Here is a 16,121-nt window from a genome sequence, read left to right on the forward strand (position 1 = left end):
TCATTAAATGCACTTTATAGGGCGGCCGAGGCGATCGCCGCTTTTGCATTAATTTCACATGCAATTTACGCTGATTTATTTGATCTGGGGCTCTGGGGATCCGGCATGGCAGTATAAACTGTCCACGGACAACTGGTGTCCCCCGGTCTTGCATTTCTGCCCCGGCTGTCTGTTTGTCACTCAGGGATCTTGAACCCGCTTCCTAAATTGGCCGTGGCTGTGGCCATCTCTGTGGCCACAAAAGACTCGAGTAGCGAGTTGGAGCCCTCTGCTGCCGGTTGATTTGATCGATTTGTGTTGATTGCCTGTCAGTATCGGATACAATGGCTCTTGGATCGGCGGGGAGGGAAGGGCTCTTGTTAGGTGTCAGTCGGGGCAGTCAAGTGTTAAATATATATATGCAGGGGCAGCAGCTCGGGGTTTATGTTAACTAAAAGTGCATAAAATCCGCAGCAGAAGACGGCAAGTCAGACGCTTGTGTCAGTCAGTCAGTCACTCATTCAATTCATTCACTTGGCTTTTTATGCTGAATAGACGATGGCCGAGGATTCCTGGCTTTAAAAGGCTTTGGGTAATGTGAGATTTTCGAAAAGATAGTTGGGTCTCGTAAGATGATATGGGGGCTTGGCCCTCAGCCCAGCTCATTTGGTTGCTATCCATAAATTTGAAGGTGCTTGATTTTCGCAAAGAGTCCAGTAAGTTAAGCAAATTATATTAATGGAGTTCTTTGGGCACTGGGGGTTTTTTATTTCGCATTCAAATTTATCTTATTTTGAAGATTGCTCTGGCCACTGAGCCATGTCCTCTGCGTTTTTACTCCATTTTAAATGCAATTTCTTACCATATCCCCCTTTCAGCTGGCTTACTTCACTTTATTGTGTACATATACTTTTGAGAGCTCTGACCTTTTTGGCCGTGTTATCATTCTAACGTAATCTTAATCACTTTGCCCAATGTTCATTCATCCACATCATCAATTTCCCTCTCTTTCCTGCGATTCTTGCTTACTCTTCTTTTGGCCAAAAGACTTCAACTACGGATGGATTGGCTCGGAGATGTCTTCAGTTCTTTTTGAGGGTTTCTGGTCGCTTTTCCTCGCCCTGCACTTTTCCGCTTTTCCCTCCTTTGTGTGTGTTTCGCTTTGTGTTTCTACATTTGCTTTTTATGCCGCTTCAATGGTACTTTTGCCGCCTTTATCAGATTTTCAAGTTGAAAGATTTGCGGCCCCGACTCCACGGATTTTCCCTGCACTTTCCGCCGCGCTCCACTTGCATTTTAATCTATTTTCCACGCGCGTGCTTCCTCGGTTTCCATTCAACTCTCGATGCATCAGTCAACTGACAACGCCCAGAACTTCACCTCTGCCACCTCGGTGTTCCATTCCTCCGCCCCAAAAAAAACAGCATTTGCTACTTAATAGTGGCTGTTGTTGCTGTTATCGCTCCGCAATCTGCCGGTTTCGACCCCTTATGGGCCAAGTTAGTTAGCCGGGCGAGGGGAGCGCGGGCAGTTCGGGCCACTTCCCTCCTTTGGCCATATTAAAAATGTGTATAAAACTCTTAAACAAACCTTCCTTCCTTCGGTCGACCGAATCTAGCTGAGATGGTCAATGGTCAGTGGTTCCTTCCCCACTACTCCCTTGTGCACAGCAAACAAAATGTAGTTTCTTTTAATTGGAAAGCGAAATAAGGACCTAATGATATAGGGATAACTGCGTAAGATAGGTAAGATTATTAGATTAAAATCTAGGATTTTTCAATTAAAATTTATATTACTTGAACCAAATTATAATATTTAGGTGCAACCTTTTACATTTAATGCAAAATATCAGTTAGCAAGTTATGTATTGCCTTTTTTCTCTCAGTGCCGGTCTGCTCCTGCTGATCCGACCCCCACTTCTGGGGCTGCTGATGGTCCCTGCTGGTTCTTTATAGATTTCAATAATAGATTTTCGAGTCGGTTTCCTTCGGTTGCGTTACTTGTCTGCAATGCCGCTGCCTAGCTGCAATTTTCGTCCATTCGGCGTGCAAAATTGTTTTTCCTCGTTGGCTGCCTTCTTTTTTGTTGGTTATTTTTTTATTTGCCATTTTGCCATTGGCCATGAACTCACTGACGGTTTGTGGCTCTTTGCTCCCGGCTCTTTCTAATGTGCTTCTTTTGTTTCGTTTTCGGTTTTCAGTGTTCAGTGTTCACTTTTCGGTCGCAATGCAGCTGTGCGTTGAACCTTTTGCCAATTGCAATTGTTTCAGTTGCAAGTTGGTGTTGCTGCTGCTGCGGCTGATGTTGATGTTGCTGGTGTAGCTGCAACATCGCTCGTTGCCGCCGCAATTCGTAGTTTGCTTGTTGTCCACTTAAAGTGCCACATTTGGCATAGCGAAAATTGCAGAATGCAATGCATGGGGTCAAGCTGAGTGAACGATGTGGCCTGTGGAGTGCTTTTGCGGGAAATTATAGGGGAAATAGGGGAAGCCTTTGCGGAAATTGGAATGGCCGGGGAGGGGGTCGGGTCGGGGGAAAACCCTCATTTGTGCAAAAGCTGTTCATGGCAATGACTTCGATGAGTTGGTTTGGCTTTAATGGTTATTTAGGGGAATTTATACAGCCATCGATTCGGTAATCGGTAAATGATGAGGGCTGCAAACGGTAAGATGGCGAAGCCACGGAATTGCATTACAATTGCAATGGCTTTCTGATCGAGAATGGAAAATGAAACTTAAACAAATATTAGGTGGAACCCTCCATTATTACTTAGTACATTACCTTGTGCTCTAGCCATTTTCCTATGAAATACTTAAGCAGTACAATTCCATTACTTCTTACTTACCACAAACTTAAAGTTCCTTCGCTCCCCACTGACAACTTTTATAATTTGCTTTTAATAAAAATTAATTGCTTGGAAAATTGCTAATAAGCTGAAAGCAGAGCATCAAAAGGCGACTAACCACAGATTAAGATAGTTGCAACAAGGATGTGTGGGATATGCCCTGCCTGACTGAATCCTCCCGCGGTTCAGTTTCAGTTTCAGGAAACTTCTCCGCTCTGCCAGATTGCGATTAACTAGATGCGTGGCAAGGTGAGGCCTGGTAATCAGAGAGATACCACTTGAAAGGCGGGCGGGCGAGGGAATTGTGGCCCCGGGATACGTTTAGTAAGTGTGAATTTGGTGTCATCAGTGGGAAAAACACGGCGAATGGGGGGAAGTGGCCCAATGAGGGTCGAAGACAAAAGTCAACGGAAATGTGCGAGTTTCGCCACGGGCGCAACTAAAATTGGCAATGAAAATAAGCGTAGATTACGACTGCAGAAGGCAAGGAGTCCGGAGCCGAGAGTCGGGAGTCAAGTTCCTGGCCATTGCCATCAAGCGAAACCCATCAACGTGTAATGAGAAAAAGTTAACTCGCCTCGAGGCATTCTCCGTTGTTTCAGTCACTGTTTGCAGGCGTGTGTCTCTGATTATATCACCCGTGCCTCGGAACTAGGGGGTCATTATCTGAAACCGAAGAGATCGGTGAATCCGAAGATGCCAATGGACACACGCTGGTCACTGCGAGGGCTAAATGCTTCTATTTAAGTTGTAAAATTTAAAGGCAACTCATAAACTTGACCCCAGCTTTGGTTTTTTTTTGGGGAATGAGAAGTGTAAGATGCCGGGTAAAGCCATTGTCGGAATGGCCCAATTGGATTCTGTAAAGCAAAGCCGTTGAAAAGCTTAAGTTGTCTTTTAAAGACGTTTATGTTTTGGTGGAATGCTGGGAAACTGGAAAGAAGAGGCTTTCAATTTTGGCTCCACATTTTATTAACTTTTTTTGTTCAACTTCGACTTTGAACTACGATTTACTTTCAGTTTCACAACCTCCAAAAACCTTATGCAACTTGAGGGCACCATTAACACAGGCAAAATAAATCAATTAGGCACAGTTTCCAGCTCAAATCACTCATTTCTCAGGCCATGCGGGAGAGTACAAAATGATACATTCATAATGCACTGCATAATGTGTCAAAGATTGGACTATGAAGCAAACAACATTAGTGGATAATTAACACGCCCTTTTCGAGGAGTGTTTTAGCCCCATCGCCGCGTTTTTTGGCCAACTTTTGTGATGCAAATGAGATTGTAACATGTGGTGTTTAAAATTTATCGTATCGTCTGTGTCCAAATAATTCGCGGTTGGGGGTCCACCCACATGAATTCGAGTGTCTATGTGGAGTGGTGTTTGTGGTGTTCCAATTCCATTTGGTTTTGTCTGTTGAAAATTTCACGCTGCGCTGCATTAAAGCTCAGCTGCATTACTCATACGCCCCATATTTCGCGCTTCAAAGTCATTACAAATATCACCTAATGGTTTTCAAATTTTCATAATTAACCCTAGTTTCCTAATTTGAATTTGCAGCCTTTAACTCATCTTTCTGTTATCTTTTTCTCGTTGCAGGTATGTGTGTTTTTTCCAAAGTTATCTGCCCGAAAAATCCGAATTATGAATGCTGTGATACCCAAGTGAGTTTTGAATGGGTCTTAATGATATTTGCATGAATTATGTTACGAGTTGGCATTTTCCACTCACTACGTGTGTGGGTGTGGGATATTCATTTGAGTGTTGTGACATGTTATGATGTGAGCAATCCAATTTGGGTTCGACTTTGCCATAAATCAGATAAGTGATGCAGACGCTTGGAATGAAATCAAAGTGGATTTTCAAATCAGGAATATATATTAACCAGTCAGGTAAACATTTTGAAAAGGCATTTTAATAGGGAAATGTTGGGTGTTCTGTTATGAATTATTGAATAGAAATTCTAGAAGCTATAGGACTATACTTTAACCTTGATTTAGTAGCATGTCCTGCCGATCTAATTGGCCTGTCGCTCACATATCTTCTGGGAAAGATATCCATTAGACAGTGATTAAGCAAAGCCGGAAAATCCCACACAAAAATGTTGCTTCACACGCCTCTATAAAACATCTCAAGTCGACCAACATAGACGTACTCCTAATGATGTACAGATTAATGTTTTGCACCAACACGGCCAACAACTCGGAGAAAATTCGACAAAGCGCTCAAGGCGAGACTTTTCCCCGCCGAAAATCAACGGCGGCGGAAAACTGGAAAACAAATCAGCCACAAAGCAACGCCTTTTGTGCCAAAAACCGAAACTTTAACTATTTATTACCAAACCACTTGAGGCTGACTGGAGTAACTGGCTACCCGAGTGGATATTCAAATGCATTAGCATTAGCTCCGAATGTCAGATATGACAGCTGCTGCTCCTTTGGCTATCAGAGTATGTCTTTCTGTGAAATGTTTGCGGAGTTGGGGAATCTGTTGCCTTCATCTGCGTCAAAATGTTTGCTACTCCAGCTGCTGTCCATTGCAGTCAAGGTACTGAGAAAAAAAGGAAAATAAGTTACACAGCACAGAATTACAAAATAGCAATGTAAATGAACGTTTTCTAATTCATAGTTGCATTGAAAACTGTTAAGTTTACAACGTTTTTCCCAGTGTATAAGCGATTTCTTTGCTGTTGCCCTACCCTTTTGTCTAACTGGCTGAGAGCCGTTGTAGCCAAATTAGCGCCTTTGGCTGCCCTGACATTGAAAAGGGTCTAATGGGTCGCGTTCCGATGTCTGAAACTTTGGCCTCCTCGCTGTTAATGATCCAGGGCAGCGTTGGTTAATCGATTTATGATGTCGGAGGAAAAATTAAACGTGTCTGTGACTTTGGGAAGATAAGGTAACCAACAGAAGCCGAAAAGCCCGACACAGAAAGCAACTTTAAAACGCCACCCAAGCTGACTCGCCGATAAGGCGAAACTTCAACTGATGACGGCTGCAAACGGAGTCGGGAAAATGGGTTTAAAAACTATGCACTCCAGCTTGTCTGCACTCCACAGAACGGATTGGTTGAAAGTCTCAAAGTAGCGTAAAATAACAATAAACAAGAAATAATCATGTTGCGGAAGAAGTTCAAGTTCTCTCCGCCTTTTCACTCCCGTACGAAGCCAATCATGTGTAAGATTGCCAGGCAGGAAGACGTTGTCTGCCGGCTTCTTTGCCAACTATTTGGCCCAGTGGTAGTCCGGGCAGAATCCGGAGGAGCTGCAGCAACTGGAGAAGCGGCAATGGCGCTGTCGTCGATGAGGCGCCTTCAAATTGTCAACGAAAGTGAAGCAGATGGCTCGTAGGGAAAAACGGAAGTTTGGCAAGTGAAAAGCGAAAGGAGTCATCGAATTCTTGTCGGTTCCTCGAAATATCTTAGATATATTTTAGTTTTCTTGAATTTGGAAGTGGAAGCACGAGTTTTTCGTTCACTAAGTTTATTGTGTAAGCCAAAATCTCTTTAAGATGTACATGGTGCTTAAATGGTTAAGATATCTCCCCATCTGTATTGGCAAATTTTTCTCCAGTAAAGTTACTTTCATTCATTAGCTCAGGGCGAAATTCAGTTTGTTCTACATTCCTCCGAAAATCCTATTCTCAGCCGAGGCATTATGAACATGTTGTAGGAGGAAGGATAGAAGTCCATGGAAAAGCAGCAGCAGCAACATCAAAGTTAAGTAACCAAGGCAGTTGTCGCATTAGTTGTGATTATTATCCCCAGACTTCGCATATGGAGACATAATACCACAGCTCCAATCTGCTCCTCCTGCGCCCCACGACATTTTCATTCACGGTGTGTAGGTGTTGATTTGTGTTGTCTGTTGAGAATTCTGTGAAACTCAAGGCAATTGAATGCGGCGGAGTCGTGAGTGGAAGTGGATTAAACTCTTGGGTAACTGGCATTGAACTGTAATCAGTGTAAGCTGTCAGGCGTTATTTTTCTCCTTAAAAAAAAATCACTGAAGAAATGTTTATTCATTCATTAAATTTAATGGGTGAAAATCAAACAAAACCTGCCACAAATTCCGGCTATCATTGCGGACAAAGCTATCTCTGGGGATCAGGATTACAGCCCATCGATTGGCCTGACCATCGCACATATACTATGGTACCAACGTATGGGATGGCCAAGAAAAAAGAAGGAGAGGAGGGAAAAAATAGAGGACCTAAAAAAGTGGCGACTGCTAAAGTTGTTGCAATTGAATTTGCATAAATTGTGGCCGGAGTCGAGTTCCTTCTGGTTTACTGGCTTGCTCTGCGGTTATGCAAATGCCCCTTGTGTGCATTTGAAAATGCATAAGATTTATCCAAAGATTGCTGTCCATTAATTCAACTCGGATTTACTTTTAGCATATTTTACTACATGCAGCAGAGAGACTTTTTGTATTCACAGTTCGATTTGGAGTCCGATTCGAATACGCAAATTCTTTTTTTCCACCCACCCACCACACTCCGCCCGCCGTTTTCATCCTCAACTAGTTGCAATAAATTTGCATTTACCCACAAAATGTTTTGAACTATGGGCTTTTGAATTTGAGGGGCCTTCGACTTACCTTGCAGCTCGATTTATTTGCGGCTGCATTTATTCAAATCGCCGACCGATCGAGTAGCTGCCAGATCCAGTCGTTCATTCAGTCATATTGATTAGTTTTTGATTGCTGGCATTAAGAGCGGGAGATGACCTTTTTGGACCAACATTTGGGTTGCTTATTCTGGTCACTCGAGATGAACAAAAATGTCAAAGGGCATTTACCGATGCCTTAACCACTTTAAAGGTAAATACTTTAAAGCCACATCTTCGTGTTATTAAAACCATTTAGCATCAAAATGCTTCTCCTGCGGCTTGAGCCAAAAAATGTTTATTACATTTGTGTCAAGACGAAAGGCATTTTTCCCTTATCTGAAACTAGGCCCACCAGTGTATCTAAATTGAGGTTTAAGAAACCGAAAGACACAGCAACTAAATGAAATTTGCTGTTGGGCCTAAAATGCGATGGTGAACCGCAAAAACCTCTGATGGATAGATTTGTGTGTTAGTTTGCCGCCCCGGCAAAACACACATGAAAATTTAAATCCATTAACTGGTCAGAATGTTATACACAATTTATGAGGCGCATTGACAGCAGGACCGGAGGTGGGTCCTTGTTTTCAAACGAGTCCACATATATATTGAGGAATTTTTGAGGATTTAATGGCAACCGCAGCCAGGCATCCAGTCGTCCCAAACTTTGGGCCTGTTTGAATAAACAGGACACACTGTTGGCAATAAAACCAGCCCAACTAACCGATAAACCCGGAATATCTACGGTTAGGGGCTCTTTCTATTTTTTATTTGGGCGGCCAACAGCCACAAACGCTTTAAATATTCGAATGGACACGAGAATAGTTTTGGACTTGCCTGACATTTTCGTAGATTTTTTTCGGTCCAAAAGTCCGGGTATAAAGTTGTCACTTTACACACGATTGGGCTCCAGTTCCTGTTTCAAGGAGTCGAATGCCTTAAATATTTCATGATGTGAACTGTGGCAGTCAATTCAGTGAGCTTTTCGAGGGTCGAACATGATAGATTCCTGGCATACCCTGGAGTAGGAAACACTTTGACTTGCTTAACATTTTGGGGATTCTCGAAAGGGTATTACGCTGTCGTACCTTAGCTTTAATCTTTCCCTTTTCAGTTTTTTTCCACCAAGTTAGCTGGACTTGCAGGCTTCAATTTACTTATTTTGTCAACGAATTATGTGCATTGGGAAGTAGAAAAAATTGCTGGCTAACGAACTTTGTTGAAAGGTTGAAAATTAATCGCTTGAAGTAGGTAGCAGAGTTATTGATTCTGAATCTGAAGAGTGGTTAGTGGAGGTAATTGGAATTGTAAGCCGTAATTATGTTGTTAAAATACTACTTTTAGACTTGGTATCAATATATTTAAATATATTCCTAATAATATTGATCTACTACTATATGTAGATATAAGTCGGTGCCATTTGGATCTACATTTAATTTTTCGCTTAACTTTTTAAGTTCCTTCCTGCGACTTACAAGGTAAGTCTAATGAAGTTCAATTAAAGTGAGCAAGGTGCGCCGAAACTTTAAGCCGCAGACAGGCTCACCCACGGAAATAAAGTTGCAAGCAAAATTAGCGCCATTTGGGGTTGCCGCAATTTCCAAATCACTCAACCCTAACTAATGCGATTCATTTTCGTGTAAACTAGCGAGACGCCAACTTTTTTCGCCAACAAATCGAGGGTATAAGGCAGGAAAGCAGATCGGGGCTATAAATTCGGATATTTTTTATGGCCTTTTTTTAGTTGAAATTCAATAGCAGATAAATGCAGCTCACGATTCTCAACAAGTGCACAGCCAAAGCCAGGGCTAAGTGCAAATTTGTCACTCCGCCAGGAAGTCGGGGGAATTTGGCTAAGAAACGGGCAGAAACGCTATCGAAAGGGTTTGTGATTGAGTGAGCGATGTGTGGCAGTTAGTCAGAGGAGTTAGTTCCCGCTTCAATAACTTTACAGCTCCGACTGAATAAACTTTGATATTTTGCGCAAACATTTTTTCACTGCTTCGAAATCGGTAGCATTTTTCAGCTCCATTTCCACATGTGGTATATCCTTTATCCTTGTTTATTTATTTATTTTTTTAGTTGAGCACAGCTCTGTGTTCTTGTCAATTTGGCTTAAAAGTTTAAGTTCTATCGGTTTAAACGTTTTTATTTTAAACATGAATTTTCCCCTTATTAATGGTTTTGGTTTTATTATTCATGGCACCAGCCCAAGGACAATTCGCATCCTTGTCGTGTTTTTTGGATTGTTTTATATTTAATCAATTAAAAACTGTGGCTACGTGCACATTTTGCACCGCGCCTGCAGACTCGATCATAAAAATCGTCCTTTGGAACGAAGGATGAGATGTTAAAACCCCAAATGCACATGTGCACTGCTGCAGAGGACCTTGCCTTCGAGTGGGGAATTTTAATTTCAAAATAATAATGAAAAGCAGCCGCACCCGCTCCAGTTTTGTCGTTTTTTTCACTTTTTTGTCCTGCTCCGAAGCCTGACAATGCCATGGAATTGAAGCCATGTCTGCGTGTGTCCCCAGCTTTTGTCTAATTGTCGCTCCACCATCCCAAAAACCACTCGCCATCATAATGCAGTCCCCAAGGTCTCGGAGTGCATGGTGAAATGTTGGCATATGTTGCGCCTTTTTTTCAGTGGACTCGCAGAGAAGAATTCTTTGTGGATTGGGATTGGAGTGCGGGAGGAGCCGGAGGATTTTCCGAATGGGGAAAAACTCTGGGGGTTGTGAGCTCTGCGTGTGGGTTTGAGTGCGTGCCAGTGTGTTGGCAAACAAATTACAGCTGCTATTTTCAAATCATTTGGGGCCATAATTTAGGTGTGTGTCCGTCTCGTTCTCTTTGCGTGTTTCTGCCCTTCAAATGGTCGACGCTTGTTGGTTTTCCCCCACTCCGGCGATCCTGAAAATTAAGGAGACGGTATGTGGGTGGCATGCTGGAAAAGCGGTACATGGTTTGGGTGCGACGGCTGTCAAAATTAAGTTGAGCTGCGAATTTCTAATGGAAATGGTGCACAGGATGTAACATCGAAAATAAAAAATAAAGAGGCTTTAATACTTGAAATTACTTGCAAATGTGTATTGTTTTTCAAATGCAAAGCCTATAAAGAGCTTACAAAATATTACAATATATTGAAAGGAAAAATCTCTACACTAAAGTCTTTAGTTCTTGAAAGTCCTGTTTTTCCTATTGGCAATAACAATAACAGCGAGCGAGTGACTGAGTGAGGCAGCAAATTCAGAAGTTACCACCTTTATATGCACATTTGTATATCGCACATCAGGTAACAACAACAAATGGCAGCTGGGAAATTTTCGCTTTTCGTGTTTGGCATTTCAATTGGAAAATGTGCGCACATTTGCAATAAATTTCAGCCAAATAACTGAGGATTTATGCTATTTTTTTGTTGTTTTATGTGCATTTTGCTGGGGGCGTGGCATACACACACACGCGCACACACACAAGCGACGCCCACAACAATCATTTTAAGTGTTTGCCTTTGTTTTAGGCGCAATGCGGGAATGGAAATAAATGCATTAAAATTAATGCTGCCGCTCGTTGTTTTTTTGCTGGTCTTTTTTCATTACACAAAATTATTTAATTTCCTGCAGGCGGCACGCAATTTGATGAGCAACTGACAGGCGTTCCACCCGCTAAAATCCAAGGAGCAAAACTGGGGGAGACATGTGTCTGCTGATGATGATGATGATGATGTCCTGTGAAAAGTTTACGATGCTGCTAACCATTCCTTTCTCGAGCTCTTCCCATTCTTTTTTTGCCCTCGGAATTTTCTCCTCGCTTTGATGCGGAAATTCTCGCAACTTTTTTCCAACGTTTATTTAACGTTTATCGGGGCCAAGTTAATGAGTTATGTGGGTCATTAGCATTTCAAGCTGCGAAAATATTAAAGCTGCGAATGGCATTAAGAAATTCTAAGAATTTAAAAGAAAAATGGCAATTTTTAAAGAGCTGAATATTTGTTGATAGTTTGCGCTGTGAAATTTATTTAATTAGTATAAAACATGAATAAAAAAACCAATAATATGATTTAATTAGCATATTTACACACATTTCAAGCCATAAAGAACGCACTTGTTTGTGTGACATTTTATACAGGCTCGCATTGTCTATGTTTAATTTTTCTAGATTTTATTGTTGTTCGCACAGATTATTTTTAAATGATGAGTGCTCAATCTCTTAAAAAGCAAAGCTTTTGCTTTACGTTATCAATAGTCTTTAACTTTAGTGTGTGTGAGGCCATTAGCTTTATTCTTCATAAAAACCCACATGAAATTTTGATCAGCCTTGGCCCACGCATGATTCAGTAAGGTGCGTTCACTTGGCAGAAACAAAATGTGTTTGTAATAATAATCATCAAAAGCAATAACCCCAACGGATGAGAGTAACCCTTCCACTAGCACCCTACTTGCTTCACTCCGGATTGATATGATATATGAAATTGCATTTAAAGGCAATCATGTCAACGCCAAGTGAAATATAAAAAGACGTCGCACCCAGGGACTCTGATTTCCCTCTATGCACGGAGTTTCTGTGGCGGAAGTTGGGGTAATTTTGCCACAGGCAAAAAATTCACTTCACACCTTCGCAGTCGGGAAAACATGAAATCGAAACGGAAGTGAGGTGGAAGAAGAAGTGGGAGTCTTCTATTCCAGCAGGAAGTGCATTTGGCCCGACTCCACTTTTGGTGTCAACTTGCCACCTCGTCGGAGTCAAGCATCTAGCCTTCTTACCAGTACTTGGCGCCATTAAAATTATTTTCATACATTTTCGTTTTCTTTTCTACAAGAAATGAGAAGATACAAGTTGTATGCTTGTTTGTTGGCTGCCTGGGGCGTGAAATGTCTGAGCTGCAAAGTAAATTCTCCCTTTAAGGTGACACATGTGATGTGACTGCACAAGAGTTGACAAGCCAAGAGTTTTAAAGAGACATCATTAAGAAATCTATAAAACTGAATTAGAAAACAGGAAAAAGCAAGCCAGAGCAGTGTTTCAAACATAAAATTATGATTGTGATAAGAAACCCAAACTAAATTTGTGCTGCGTTGGATTTTGCACCATTAATATTATTATTATCTGTAGTTTCTGTCTTGCTGGCAACTCATCAACAGGCTCCGGGCAGAAGTATAAAATCCAAGGCGGGGAAATGCATCTTTCGGAAGCTGCTTAAAAGCCGATCCGAAAATAAGTGGATTTCCGAGGCATTTAAAAGCCCAAAGTGTCAGTCTGTCAGTCAGCAAGGCACTTGTGCTCAATCAGCGGGTAGGAACTCCTATGGAAAATGGGCACTTTTGTTTGTGTGGGCGGGTGTGTAAGTGTGTTGAAAGGGAGCGAGGGAAAACGCATAACTCAGGGCATCTGAGCAGCAGCTAGGTCCAGTGAAGTGTCTCAAAGTATCTGTTAATAGGTGAGTCTGTGCCTCAGACGTAAAATATATATATTACGTGTCTGCAGAGACCTCACTTTTATGGTCAGCATTAAAAAATCTTTCCCTATTTTATGGCTTTAAAGCGAAAACGGCAGACAAAATGCCAAAAGCTTGTTAGCAGGAAAAACGCTTGGCCTCACGAGGAAGCATTTACATTTTGACTGCTGCCCCTGAAAACAGTATCCGCATCAGCATCAGCATCATACCACATCAATCAACGGCACTGGGCAGCATTAAAATGGTAATTTAAAACCGCGCGAGAAGCCTCAGGATACTGCCGTTCGGAGCAGGAGGCATGGAGAACTCATCATGCCGACGTTTTAATGATTGGCCGCTGGCTCCTTTCCGTTGGTCCGACGCTATGCAAATGGTATCCTCCAACTCCCAACTGGCAGCCCACAGCCCAGAGCCCAAAGCCCACAGCCCAACAACCGCCCCAAACTGACTCGTAAATCAAGGTTGCAACACCTAGCCAACCTAGGGGAAAATCCCGGAGGGGCGGGGAAGACGGCTAAGAGGTGGAAAAACGAACCCGCTGCAGACGCAGTAAAGTGTTTTGAGAAATGTCACCCGTTGGGCGTTTTTGTCATTTCAAAAAGTGTTCAATCAACTGTCAGCATCCAGAGTTCTTCGCCCAAGGATTGAATACTTCTTGGCAGATATATTACATACATACCTGATGGTAGCCAGAAAACCTTTTAGCTACGATGTCTGGAGTGAAATAGATTTGATCATAGTAATCTTTAGTTGTATTTAAAATACTAAGACTTGGAAACAATCTATTCAGCAATTCTTTAATACAAACTTAACAGTTTTGATTGGTATATTCAGCTCACAGCTTAAATATTTACATAAATATGAAATTCAATCATAGTATGCACCCTGCTTATCTTATTTACTTAGCACACTTTACTCAACCTAATATCCAGCTTTCATCGCGGCAATTAGCCATTCATAACTCATCTAAAGTCAACAAAGAAGCTCACCACTTGAGAGGCATTTAAAATCCGCTTAGCATCAGCTTTGGCCAAGCGAAATCACAGCAAATGACCCACAAATGAAGCTGAAAATACGAGCTCTGTGTACTTAGGGCTCCTTCCCCGTCTAAGTACTCCACCCACGCCGAGTGTTAAGTTTCCCATGTTGAAAGACCGGCAGCAGCGCATTCTTTCTCAAGTGTCTCATATGACCGAGGAGACCCGGTCTCTGAACCAGACCCCCGAGTCGAACCAGTTAGCTGCCACATTGAACTGAACTTTGAATTAAGTTGAGCGGCTTCCGCCATAAGAAACACTTACACTACTCCAAGTAACCTAATACTACCACAGTGCGAAACAGTTTCTCGTATTACCCAAGAAGTTGTTTGATTTTTTTTAGAGTTTGAGCTAAACTAATGAGGTTGGTTAAAGATTTGCACGGATAAAGTTATTAGATATATTTAAATGCAGCTTGTACTTTTTTTTTTTGAGCACAACGTTAGCTAATTGGGAATAGGTTTCTTCCCTCCTTAATCTGGTGAAATGGGAGTTTTAGGGACAGAAAGCAAACTGGCTTTGGGAGTTGAGCCACGTTCCCCAAACAATTTCTGACTTAAGCAATTATTTGTCTAAAATAATTGCCAATTGGTCGCTGAAAAAGAATGGCCAAAAAGACAATGCAGACGAGACATCAAACAATCAAAGAATCCGCTCTGTCTGCCGACTTTGACTTTGTGGGGGCAGGAGATTTGACAATTGTTCGCGCTGCTTGTTAGCTGTCGGGCGATTTCCGTTTCCGCTTTTGCCACCGACGTCAAGTTTTCAACTGCCACTCGGAATGGAACTGTATCTACAGTCACTGGGATACGGTGTCTGGCATTGAAATGAAAACAAAGCCACCTTGCCAATGCCAATGCCAAAGTCAAAGTCAGGCGAGAAATTGGCAAAGCTGGGAGTGAACTGGCCAAAAGGAGTGAATTGGCAACTGGCAAATGGTGAAAAGGGATTTTAGCAAGGATCCCGGCCAGCATTGGTATGTTATTAATAGCCAAAAGGATGGTTGGCGGCCCTTGGATCAAAATTTCTGCTGCGTGGCTGCTTTTGGCATTCATTTCGTAACCCCAGACGCCTTTTGTCTGGCCCAAAACAATAACAACAAAGCAATGAAATCGAAAAACGTGCTCTTACCCCTCCGCCCCTGCCCCACGAAATAAAAAGGAAGATATTTTTATTTGCCGTCTATCGGCATTATTGACTTTGGTCCCTAACCGTCAGCTGTGACCAACCAGCAGGGAAAATAGAAAAAGAAACAGGATTCGGCAGAGGGAGCAGCTCCACCGTCTGCGGTTTCCAGAATAAATAGAAGGTTACATACAAATAATATTTCTCGCTTACTGGCTTTTTCCCCCATTTGTGTCCCATCCCATTGCCGTTTGCATTTCAACTTTCGTTTTCAATTTACGGGGATTTCTTGCTGGCCTTTCAGTCGACTACTCCCCATAAACGGGGTGTAAAATGCACCTGAACTGCAGACAATGGGCGTTTCAAGCAGAGGATTTTTATCAGTCGACCCTGTCGAAGAAATTCTTAAAAAAAAGACACCAAATAGGAAATCGTAACGGGAAAGGTTAAAAATGGCTTTGTGGTTAATGAAAAGGTTTTATTGACATTTTCTTATCATAGCTTGTTTGGAATTTATTGCTCCTTGACAAAGTATTATAGATTTCACTTAGTTCTCATTACTGAAATACCATCATTAACTTTGTATATCTCAAACACCTGATTACTTTAAAATTAATTTTTTTGTATCGAATCAAGCTAACCCATAATTATGCTACCCCTTCTATTCTACCAAGTGGTTTCGCTTTCAATTGCCGCTCATTACAAGGACTTATGTAATTAGAATAAATGATTATTAAAATGATTAAAAAGTTTCGCTCAAGCGCATAAATCTCCATCATAATTTGATTGCCCCGATGAGTTGTAATCAAATTGCGAAGAAAATTTCGCAGACATCGTCTGTCAGCCGCTAAGTCAGTCAAGGGCCACAGAGCTCATCGATTACATCTACTCAGGCGGTGAAAGAGATGGGTGGCTGTTCGGAGAAAGAGAGGGATGATGCTGCCGTGGCTGTCGGCTTAGTGTTTTGGAGTGTGGCAAATAAATTGACATTTAGCTGGGCGTGTAACAAGATCAAGTATACGCAACGTCGCCTTCGTAACTTTGATTTGGTAGCAAAGCGAGAATATG

The 16,121-nt window shown here is 42.0% G+C and overlaps 1 protein-coding gene across 1 annotated transcript in view; it reads left to right on the plus strand.

Moving 5' to 3' along the window:
- LOC6620711 (leucine-rich repeats and immunoglobulin-like domains protein 1) overlaps positions 1-16,121 on the plus strand; it is a 73,824-nt gene that overhangs the window by 32,548 nt on the left and 25,155 nt on the right. The gene's annotated exons all lie outside the window — the stretch shown is intronic.

This window comes from Drosophila sechellia, chromosome 2R (assembly GCF_004382195.2).
Source record: "Drosophila sechellia strain sech25 chromosome 2R, ASM438219v1, whole genome shotgun sequence".
In the NCBI taxonomy this organism is placed as follows: Eukaryota; Metazoa; Arthropoda; class Insecta; order Diptera; family Drosophilidae; genus Drosophila; species Drosophila sechellia.